The sequence below is a fragment of the Mustela putorius genome, unplaced genomic scaffold (assembly GCF_011764305.1).
Source record: "Mustela putorius furo isolate JIRA1106 unplaced genomic scaffold, ASM1176430v1.1 tig00000682_pilon_pilon_pilon, whole genome shotgun sequence".
In the NCBI taxonomy this organism is placed as follows: Eukaryota; Metazoa; Chordata; class Mammalia; order Carnivora; family Mustelidae; genus Mustela; species Mustela putorius.
The window spans coordinates 3,159,648-3,171,669 of record NW_025421443.1 but is presented as its reverse complement, the minus strand read 5'-3'; the positions used below and the strand labels follow the sequence as shown (position 1 = coordinate 3,171,669).

Sequence of the window (12,022 nt, the reverse complement as noted above, 5' to 3'; positions counted from 1 at the left end):
GTGCCCCAACCAAGCAACCAAATGATTAGAGTTGTAAGAGTGATCACAGGAAAGACCCAACAGGATTCCCAACTGATCCTAGCTCATTTTACAGATCTACACAATTGTGAGCCAATAGAACTACTAAGTTTTGGGTGGTTTGTTACATAGCAAACGAAAATTGATTCAGTATTTGAACTCTGAGTGCAGATATTCACACTACTTTTACATTCAGAATAGAGCCTATTGTACCTATAAATTACAGCTGATCTTATGGGTATTTAGTTGTTTGGACAATTGGCTTTATAAGGGTCTTTATAATATAATGAGTTCACTATTATGTTTCAGGTTAAGGTAACCATATAATCTATCTTCTGATTAGGAAAAGATTTGAGAATAAAAGAAGAATCTAAAATAATGTAGATTTATTTTTGAAAATTATTTGTTGCCTAACAAATTAGTTTTACTATATTGAGAATTTACAAAATATTTGTTTAAACTTATCCCAAAAAAGAAAATAAAAAATTCATTATAAAACAATAAAAACAACATATGCCTGTATGTAGGTGTATATTTTCAAATAAAAAAAAAACTTTTTAATGTAAATTATCTGACAATTAAAATATAACAGAGGCAGAATAACTATGTTGGCAAACGGTCATATTTCTTAGTGCTTTAGATTTGTGTGCTTCTAATACTGTGTCACTGATGTTTTTCTGGAAAATGAGTAATTTCTCCTATATGGTCTTGTTACTTCTGGATGTAAGGTGCTTTTTTTTTTCATAAAATTACCTGAAATGGTTTTTAAAGTTGAATTTTATGATTATTGTACTAGAAGGCATTGAAACCTTCAAATGACTCATAATAGAATAATATTTTTCATTGATAAAATATTTGCCCCACAGTACTTAGTAAAGTGAGAAAAAATCCTACTAAATGAACGATATTCCCAATTGTAATTTCTTTAAATTAAAATGAATAAATATTTCAGCCCAAATATACTCAGTGAAGTACTTATATTCATTTAATGCCTTTATTTGAGAAATAGTTTCACAACATAACTTGTCAAATATATCGTCCATATTTAAAATTTATTTAGTCATTCCCCAATTAAGAAAAAAAAATATATATAGAAAACAAATATGTTCACAAACAATTGTTCAACATTACTAGTCATTAACAAAATTCAAATTAAAACCACAATGAGTTACCACTACACACATATTAGAAAAGTTAAAATTAAATTTTAACCAATGATCCACCCAGGTGCCCCTAAAGTTAAATTTAAAAAAAAAATCTGAGAATACCAAATACTGGTAAGGATAAAGGAACAACTCTCAGTCTCATATATTGTTAATGGGAGTGCAAATTGTACAGCCAATCTAGAAAACAGTTTATTTTCTTCTACCTTTAAGCATATAACTTCTCATATGAACCAGTAATCCTACTCCTAGGTGGGATTTAAGAGACACAAGAACTTGTGCTCACTTAAAAACCTGTATACAAATGCATATGGAAGAATTTTCTAAAATCATAAAATACTGGGAAAACAACAGAAGTCCGTCAGTGGGCAAATAAACACTGTGGCTTGTCCATACAATGGAATTTTATTCCATTGTCCAATAAGTGGAATTCTACTCAGCGAGTCAAAGGAATAAATTGATACACAAAATAAGCTAAGTAAAAGAGCCAGACTTAAAAGGTTAAATATTGTACAATTCCACTTATGTAACATTCTAAGAAAGGCAAAATGACAAGGATGAAGAGTATATCACTGGTTTTAAAGTTAAAGGAATAGGTGCAGAAATGGCTTAATTATAAAGGGCAGCACAAGAGAATATTTGTGGGTAATGATCTGTTCTTTATTTCAATAATATGCACAGTTGTTAGAACTGTATTTGTAAGATTTCTCTGAATTAAAAAAAAATGTTAAAAAAGACCTTCATGTGGCTCCTCTCACATAGCTTTTTGGGGGTGTCAGGGGTATCAGGTATTTCAGGGGTAGACAGTTTGCCCAATAGTTTCAGGAGACTGGGTATAAACTGCAAGGTGGTTTAGCCATCTTTAACCTGATGCAATCTCCTTTCTAGTGACAATTACTCACATTCTTTCAACATGCAAAATATACACACCCCCTTCCTAAAAACCCCAGCTTCTTTGTCTCATTATGACAGTGTTTTAAAGTTGGGGTTCTTGCCATCTAAATAAGGTCCAAGGGTAAATTAGGCTCCCCAAGGGCCAATATTAATACTGTTTCCTCTTCATCAAAAGATCAAGAGGACTTAAGAAGTTATCCATTCCACCTATTGGAATGGATAACTAGTCAATACTCAAAGATACCAGGAGAATAGGGTAACTGAAATAGAGACTCTTGTTCAATGATGGGGAGGACTGGGGAGTGCCACTCTCCTTACAGTCACTGGTTCATAAGAGTTCTAAAGTCTAGGCAAACATCTCCTTCCACTTAACATGGCTGGAGCCCAGCCCTACTCCCTGAAAATGATTCTTTGTGGATTTTGACTTCAGCATTTGGGTTCTGGTTTTGCCTTCTGAGTCATCTTTACTTTTCTATAAAAAATGGACCATGTTTGCTGCAGAGTATACTTTCAATGCATATCCTGCCCATAGAAATTTGAGAATTTTTCAAGCTGTCTTCATTTTGAACTGTACTTATCCATTTTAATAGAAGGTAATGGTACTTCTGCTCCTTTGATTCTCTTGCCATTTTTTTGGGATACTAAGGTTTCCCTACTTTGGACCAGGAATCAAGATTCTATGGGAGAATGCTTTTAAGATTCTTAGAAACCTTTTAATCTAGCTCAGAAAATTGATGAGACTTTTCAAACTCCAAGAATAAAAATAAGGGTTTCACAGCCTTACTCCTGAGAGGATCTTTACAATCCCATAACAAGTGAAGTAACATTTTTGAGATTTTGCCAGGAAAATCTTTTACTGCCGCTTTGGTTAAACAGATAAGTATTGTTTTCTAAGAATCTATAATCTTAAATCAGCATGCACTTTAAAACTTGCTGAGGTTTTTAACAAACTTTTCAAGATTGGAATCAATGAAGTCTTTTTGACTAGTTAAGCTTGTTTATTTGGTCTGTCCAGTTCCTTGGGAAGCATTGTAAAACAAATGATGATAAACCATCTTAGGTTGTATTATACAGTTAAATGCTCTAAAGGTTCTAGAAAATTTATAAATTCCTGAAGTTTTAGGAAGCCCCAATATAAGGCCATCACTTGACATTCTACATTCTAATTATTGAAATGTTTTGTGTCACTGAAGTAATCAGGTTTTCTTGCCAGCTACACTATAATGAAGTCTCATCAGATCTTTAGTCACGCCCATTTATGATTATTTGTCATTTATGATTATTGTTCTGATACTCTTGCAAAATATGTTAGGTCTTCAAAGAGACTACTGAAAAGCACTTTTTGACCAATACAGGTTCCTGATCTTTAAGACCATAAAACTAATCTGAGTAAGAATTTCTGGAAATAACGAAAAAGCTGCCTTAAAATGTACAAGAATTAGTACCATGGGTCTGAATGAATGTAGGAAGACAATTATGACTTTTGTGCCAGAAACCAGATTCTCTCACTCTCTTAAACTTCTCCACTTTATTATCCCTTACATCACCCCCGATCAGCAGGAGGTAGTTACAGAAAACAGACTTTTGCCCCTAGTCTTTTGTCCCATAGATATAGAATGATGAAATTGACAGTGGGGTATCAAAATCACCTCTGCCCCCTCTAGCCAACCTAGTGATTTAAAGCTTTAGAAATCCACCCTTAGCCCATGTGATTGATTAACTACTATACTTTCTTTGTGTATCTGTAGATCCTACCTTCTTTACCAGAAAGAACAGAACACATCTGTACATCATGAAACAGGAACCAGACCCCTTCAGACAACCCCTTTGCACGAACTCCAAGCACTGAGATAATATTTAATGTAGATAACTCTAAAAAATTGTCTATTTTAATTAAACCAACACCCTTAAAACAACTTCAAAACTGAATATGTGCATCTGAGTCCACTAAAATTCAATCAGTTTATTTCTCACTGTGAAATTTTTACCTGAGACTCCTGTGGGGAGATCTAAAGTGAGGGTTTAAGTCCAGGGGATCCTCTGGACTCCCCTTCTTATTGATTTGGCAGGTGCTTCAGTTTGAACTTCACTAGAAGGCAGCCTCATGGCTTGAGGTGTGTTTCATTCCCTGGTAGGGTAGGAGGAGCAGAAGCCAATGGCACCTGAGGTGCTGAGGAGGGTATAGGAGTCTGGTATGTGAGCCTTGCCCATGGTGGTGCAGAAACATGAAGAAGAGGAGGAAAAGGCAGAGGTGCAAGGGTGCTGCCAACTCTGTCTCCATCTGTCCCTCTTGCAAAACAGCTTTTGTGTTTGGGGGTTGTTTTGTTTTGTTTTTCCATCCTCTGAAACATTTATTGAAAATATGTCCTAATGGAATTTCTTTGGGAACAGAAGGAGTACTGCTCATCTTCCTGAGCAAAAGTTCAGAAAGAACACGGAAGAAACAAAACTGTAATTACATGGAGCCCAGAGTACCTCTGTTGACAACCACTTTCCCCCAGATGTTGGGGGTTTTACTGACTGAACCAAATGGTTTCTTAGTTTCTGGTTCCTCCCAAAGATATCAAAGTTCCACTGACTAAACCAAATGGCTCTCTAGACAAGCCAAGAGAGCCAGACTAAAACCCCATGTTTTGAGGCAACCCAAAGGAAGGAAGACATCCTAAAAAGCTATTTTGTGGCCATCTTTCTTCCCAGCTTAGTCTACATAACAAGGAAGTGTTACAATAAAAATGGTCTTTCTTCTTAAATATAGGTTCTGGGCTACTTACCTTCCACCTATTCAAGATTCAGCCCAGTGGGCTACTTGGTAGCACAGAGGTGGATCTTACCATTAGACACTAATTTAACACAAGGCAATACAACCCCCACACATGCCAAAATGGAGCTGTTTCAAATTCCAAATGCAGAACGGTTATTCAGTCCCTTTTAGTTTCTCCCCAAAGCCACACCTTTCTAATGGGAAGAACATGGATAACAAAAGAAGAACATATACTGTTGCTTCCTAAATGAGAAACTTGCTTGTATAGGTATACATTCTGAAGGGTTTACCTAGTCCAGAAGCTAGTCACCTTCCCCAAATGCTCCTTTCCTTTTCAATCAAACCAAAAAGCAAAACTGGCAGCTAGCATCAGTAGAAAATCAGCAAGGAGTTTCTCTGGGACAAAAATAGTCTTGGCTGCTATAGGGACAGATCCTCCAGATTTCCTCCCCGACACCAACAAATCCCTGGCAGCTAACTTCCTGTGGCCATCCAAGTTCCTAGCTTGGGCCTTCTTGAAATTCTCAGGGGAACTGAATGCCACAGTAGCATTGCCTCCTGGTTGGCTCACCAAAATTTGTTACTGATACCCAAGTTTGGCTGCCCATCACTCAACAAGTCAATACTCAAGAGATGAGTTTTGAATGGAAAGGAATAATAGCTTTATTCAGGAGACTGATCATCTGGGGAGAAGGTGAACTCTTGTCTAAAGGCCAACTCCAAGGTTTCTGTCTGGCCCAGGGGTTTTTAAAGGAGTTAGGGCAGTTAATCAGTAGAGGGAGTATAGTGGTTCATCAACATTTCTTGATAACTTGTAGACTCAATGGTGCCAGCTACAGACCTTATCTTGGTGCTTGGAGCTTGAGCTAAGGGTTAATCCAAAGAGGATTGATTCCTCTTTCATGATGTGCAGAAGTGCTATGTTCTTTCAGAAAGAAGGTATGATCTACAGATATACAAAGAAAAGTTAGTGAATCAATAACACAGGCTAAAATTTATTGCTAAAGTTTAAAGACTACTAGGTTGGCCTGAGGGGCAGAGGGAACTTCATTGCAATATGTAATAATTGTTTCTAAAAAATTAATTCCCCAGTAGCTCTTAAGTGCAGTTAATAACCTCCACAAGGCTTTTTGGCCTATCCTCAGATCAACAAAGAGTTAGGTAAGAAGTATCTGGATTGCTCTGAAGGGAATCAACCCAAATAAAATCTAGTTTTATCTGGAACATATAATATATAACTCACTAAATCTTTCCTAAAGTTAACTTCTGTTAATATTTATCCTCTTGTTTCATAAAAACTTATATGCAATATAAGTCCTCCCTCATGAACTGAAAGATTCCCAGAAGACTCAGAGATATTTCAGGAAAAACATTGAATTTTTAAATATCAATTGAAGTGTAAAATTGTGATAACGAGCCTCAATGTTGAGAACAATTTGGAAATATTGAAAATATTTTTTGAAATAATTGATTTACATGACGAGTTTTATGACTGAGGACAAATGTAAAAACAAACAAACAAACAAAAATCTTTTGACAATACCTATTTTTGTTTTTCTTTCACTAAATCATGTCTCTTCCCAAAAGTCATATTGCTAAGTATTAATAATTCATTATAATTATGAAGGGGAGTGTGACCATAATCCCAAAATAATAGATTAAATTTTAGAACTATGTAGGTGTATAACTAAAAATCTAAATATATTTAAACTGGAAACAAGTGACTGCTTAATGGATACAAAGTTTTCATTTAAAGTGATGAAAATCATCTGGAAAGTAGAAAGTAGAGATGGTTATATAATATTGTGAATGTACTAAATGTCACTAATGGTAAATGTTATATGTTTGCATTTGACAACAATTTAAAGAAAAAAAAAGCATATAGTTTTGTAAACAGAGTTTACATCAGACATTCACGGAAACACTTTAGTTAAAGGATCTTCAAAAAGGTATTATTTTAAGGCACTACTATCCACCTTTTAGTGTGGAGTATCTCTCAGCTCCCCTCAGTAAAGTTTTCTTCCTGTTAGTGAGTTCTTAAAATTTGTTGCTTGATTTAAAGAGCTTTTGTATTGTTGACTGACAATAGGATATTCTGAAGACCAAATTAGTTTATTTTCCAAAAGATTTTTCTCTTTTTATGATCCAATTCATGTAGTACAGTGGTGGAACAATTGTTTATTTATTTATTTATAAATATTAGATTTTATTTATTTATTTATTTGAGAGCAAGTGGGAGCAGGGTTAGAGGCAAAGGGAGGAGAATCCCAAGCCAACTGATGAGAGACTCAATCCCACAACCCTGACCTGACCCAAAACCAAGAGTCAGATGCTTAACTAATTGAGCCACGAAGAGCCCCCTGGAACAACAAATATTTAACAAAAGTTCCAAAAACAAATAATCATAAGCAGATCACTGCCTACATGTCATTAAATATACAAATTCCAAATTAGTAAATGCTATGTGTAAATGGTTATGTTCATTTGAACATACAAATTATGGGAATAACATTAAGTAGAACTAAAACCAAGGGGCATATTCTATTTTGTATGTAAATTTTGGTATAAATTCTTGGTCATGAATGGAAGTAGTAGTCAAAGAATTTCCATGCCTTTGTTGCCTAAACCAGGAGAAACATATAAACTCCTTCCTACTTGGTGTAATACTAAATGGGGTCAACAGAGGTTTAGACACTGATTTAGGCAGAAATAGGAGTCAGGAAGTTTGTGCCAGTTTGAGTTTTTTGGCTTCGTTTGTTTTGGTTTTTGGTTTTTTTTAGATTTGTTGGCATAGACTACTCTGTAGGAGAAAATGCATTCTACCTGGCTATGAGAAGGTTGAGAACCACCGGGCAGACAGTTTACAGACAAAGGGGAATTGAATAGGAATGTAAGTGAGCACAGGAAGCAGAAGGGTGTCACTAGTGAAATGATACTAGTGTGTGCACATTAAGACAGAGAACAACTTGTTACAACCAGAGAGGAACATTAATTATTAGTTCTCACTGAAAGGAAACTGCCACTGGAAGTACTGATTCTGTCCACATCTTTATTCTAAAACCAGTCATGTCCAAACTGAATGAACCATATTAATTGGAGTAAATGTCTATCACCTTCTCCGGGTATGTTCCCATGGACTAAGTTTACCTCCCCAGTGATTGTTAATCTTGGAGTGTGAACACTGAGCCGTGGAATACAGTTCTTTCTTGGTTTCGCTGGTGGTTTAGTTTTCAGTCTTGCTGTTGTCTGAACGTTTGTGTCTTCCCAAAATTCATATATTGAAATCCTAACCCTGTCAAAGGTAGTAGGTGGGTCTCGGAGAGGTGCATAAATCATGAGGGAACCTTCTTGAATGGGATGAGCGGTCTTATACAGAGATGCTACAGAGCTCAACAGCCCCACCATGTGAAGATACAATGAAAAGTCCACCACCTGGAAGAGGGCCTTATCCTCATGCTGACATTTTGATCCCACACTCCCAGCCCCCAAACCATAAAAGATAAATGTTTGCTGTTTGTAAGCCACCCAGTCGATGGTATTTTGTTTTAGCAGTTTGAATAGACTAAGACAAATTGGAGTTCACGGTACTAGACAGTGTTATTTCATGGATTCAACACACTTATGTTCTGACCAATTCTGTTAAATTAAAATAACTAATATTTCCTTTAAATACTATCATTATAAGGAAAAACCTCATAAATTCTGAAAAAATAGAGATTGGTTTTGTTTCTATTTTATCATCTACATATTTTTGAGTCTACTTTAATTCTTTAATTCTTGGGAATGCTTAACTTTTATGTTTCCTGAATCGGTACATAATTAGGCTTACTTAAAACATGTTTTCATAATTCTACAACAATTCTACCCTTTTCTAGAGGATAATTACACATATGGATAATGAAGAAGTCAAGGGGAGATTTTAAATAACCTTTCTAAGAGTCAAATAGTTCTTACGAAGTGGCTTTTTCCCCCTGTTGGTTTACTGACAATGGAAAGGCACTTCCCAATGGGCCGTTATTTTCAGAATCAGTGGCCCCAGATGACTACCCTCCTTGTGGTGGGGTTTATGGAGCAGATGGTGCAGGCAACGTGGGGAACATTATGGAGATGACATTAGCAGCAATTATTCCACCACTGAGTATTAGTATTCTACGTTTTGTCATGCATGGAAACCTCTATGTGCAGTACCTCAGAATTAGAAAATCTTATAAAATGAAACCGGCAAGACATTTGTTAGAGAGTTTGCACTTTGCCCTCATTTTTTGAGAAAGGAAAATTATTTTTCAATCATTTTGAAATGATCCAAGATCTTTTATTAGAACTCCTAAAAAGAGAAAGAATTCTGAGTTATTTTTCCATTTGGCTATGAATTCAGTGATTTTTGCTGTAAATGTTCTCTTTTCTCAAGTGGCTGGCAAAAAACTCTACTGTTCTAGAAACTTCTTTAAAATATGATAGGGATTCCAGGGTAGATCAGTTGGTTAAGCAGCTGCCTTTGGCTCAGGTCATGATCCCAGGGTCCTAGGATAGAGTCTCAAATCGGGTTCCTGGCGCAGTGGGGAGCCTGCTTCTCCCTCTGCTTGTTGGTCCCCCTGTTTGTGCTCTCCTCTCCCTCTCTCTCTGGCAAATAAATAAATAAGATCTCTAAAAAATAAAATAAAATATGAGAATGATATGAGAATATGATAATGATAATGTATACAAATAAATCCAAATATATAATATATATTATATATATATAATATATACATTATATAATGTATATAATATATACATTATATATATATAATATATATATATTTGGATTGATTTCCTAAACCAGAAGAAATCAAATCAATCTAAATATATATATATTATAATATATAATATTATATTATAATATATATTATATTATAATTTATAATATTAATATGTATTAATATTAATATATGTTAATAATATAATATTAATATAAATATATTTAGATTTATTTGTATATAATATATACATATATATTTGTAAGTAATATATAATATATATAATATATAATATATATTTGGATTGATTTGTATACATTATCATTCTCATATTTTATTATTTAATTTTATTTTTTCTGAAATATAGATATTTATTATATAATATATAATGTATATTACATAATATATAACATTATATATTAATACATAACATTATATATTAATATATTATATACATTGTGTGTGTATGTGTGTGTATATATATATATATATATATATATCAGTTTTTTTTTATTGCTATCCTAAGAAAGTTTTACCAAATTAGTGGATTAGCAACACCAATGCATTCTTTTACAATTCTGGAAGTTAGAAGTCCAAAATTGGTTTTACAAAGCAAGAACCAAGTTGCCTGCAGAGCTATGTTCCTTGGGGGAGCTCAAGGAGTGAATCCATTCCCTTGCTTTATACAGCTTCTAGAAGCTGCCTTTATTCTTTGGTTCATGGCCCCTTTCCTTTATCAAAACCCAAGTCAATCCCACATCACATTACTCTGATGGTGACTCTGCTTTCATTTATAAGGATAATTGTAACTACCTTGGGCCCACCTGGATAACCCAATTTCTAGGTTCATAATCACATCTACAAAATCTCTTTTGCTAAATTAGGATGCACACTCATGGGTTCTGGGGATTATGATGTACCTATGCTTGGGCCATCACTCCACCCACCACAACACATAAGATGTGCAATAAAAAGATGCTAATAATAAGTGGTAAGAGTTATATATTACAAAAAGTGTATCAATGACAAAACACTGCAATGTGTAGCATATTTCCCATAAATGAATAGACAGTTCCGATGAGTATTTCCAATTATTCATTTCATATTCTGATATCAATACTTTTGTATATAATTACATAAATAATATATGTAAGTGACAAGGTATAATTTAATAAAACAGAAACTATTGACACCACCGCCTAACCTCAGAATAAGAGCATTACCAATATAAAAGATACGTGTATAATCCACCCCAACCCTATTTCCCTAGTATCTCCCTAAGTAACCATAATCAAGAATTTTGTGTTTCTGGGTGCCTGGGTGGCTCAGTGGGTTAAAGCCTCTGCCTTCAGCTCAGGCCATGATCCCAGGGTCCTGGGTTCGAGCCCTCTCTGCTCAGCAGAGAGCCAGCCTGCTTCTCTGCCTGCCTCTCTGCCTACTTGTGATCTCTGTCAAATAAATAAATAAAATCTTAAAAAAAAAAGAATTTTGTGTTTCTTTTTTTTCTTGTCTTTATTTATTTCCTTTTCTTCCCATTTTATTTATTTATTTATTTATTTATTTATTTTTTATTTTCAGCATAACAGTATTCATTATTTTTGCACCACACCCAGTGCTCCATGCAATCCGTGCCCTCTGTAATACCCACCACCTGGTACCCTGACCCCCCACCCCCCGCCCCTTCAAAACCCTCAACATGGACGGGACTGGAAGAGATTATGCTGAGTGAAATAAGTCAAGCAGAGAGAGTCAATTATCATATGGTTTCACTTATTTGTGGAGCATAACAAATAGCATGGAGGAGATAGAAGGGAGTTGGGGGAAATTGGAAGGGAAGGTGAACCATGAGAGACTATGGACTCTGAATTTTGTGTTTCTGATTCGCTTGTTTGCCCTTAAAATTTTGATAGATAGATAGATGATAGATAGTTAATAGGTAGATAGATAGATAATAGATAGATCATAGATGATAGGTAGATAATAGGTAGATGATTGATAGATAGATAGATAATAGAGAAAGAGAGAAAGATTGCCTGGTTTTGAGCTTTTAAAAAATAGTGCCATAGCATATTTTTGACACTTTGTTTTCAGTACATTTAACTAAGATTTATCCTCATTTTTTTTTATTTTTTAAAAGATTTTATTTATTTGACAGATAGAGATCACAAGTAGGCAGAGAGGCAGGCAGAGAGAAAGAGGGGAAAAAGCAGGCTCCCTCTACAGAAAGCCTGATGTGGGGCTTGATCCCAGGACCCTGGGAACATGACCTGAGCCGAAGGCAGAGGCTTTAACCCACTGAGCCACCCAGGGACCCCTTTCCTCATTATTTTAAATAGCAGTATCAATCCATTTCACTGCTATGTAACATCTAATTTTGTTGATAAATCAAAAAAAAAAAAAAAAAGATAAATCATAATTTATTAACCATTTTCCTGTCAATGAATGTTTGA

General features: G+C 34.8%; 1 protein-coding gene across 1 annotated transcript in view; it reads left to right on the top strand.

The window, feature by feature from the left end:
* GLRA3 (glycine receptor alpha 3) overlaps positions 1 to 12,022 on the top strand; it is a 194,628-nt gene that overhangs the window by 95,750 nt on the left and 86,856 nt on the right. The window lies entirely within an intron of this gene.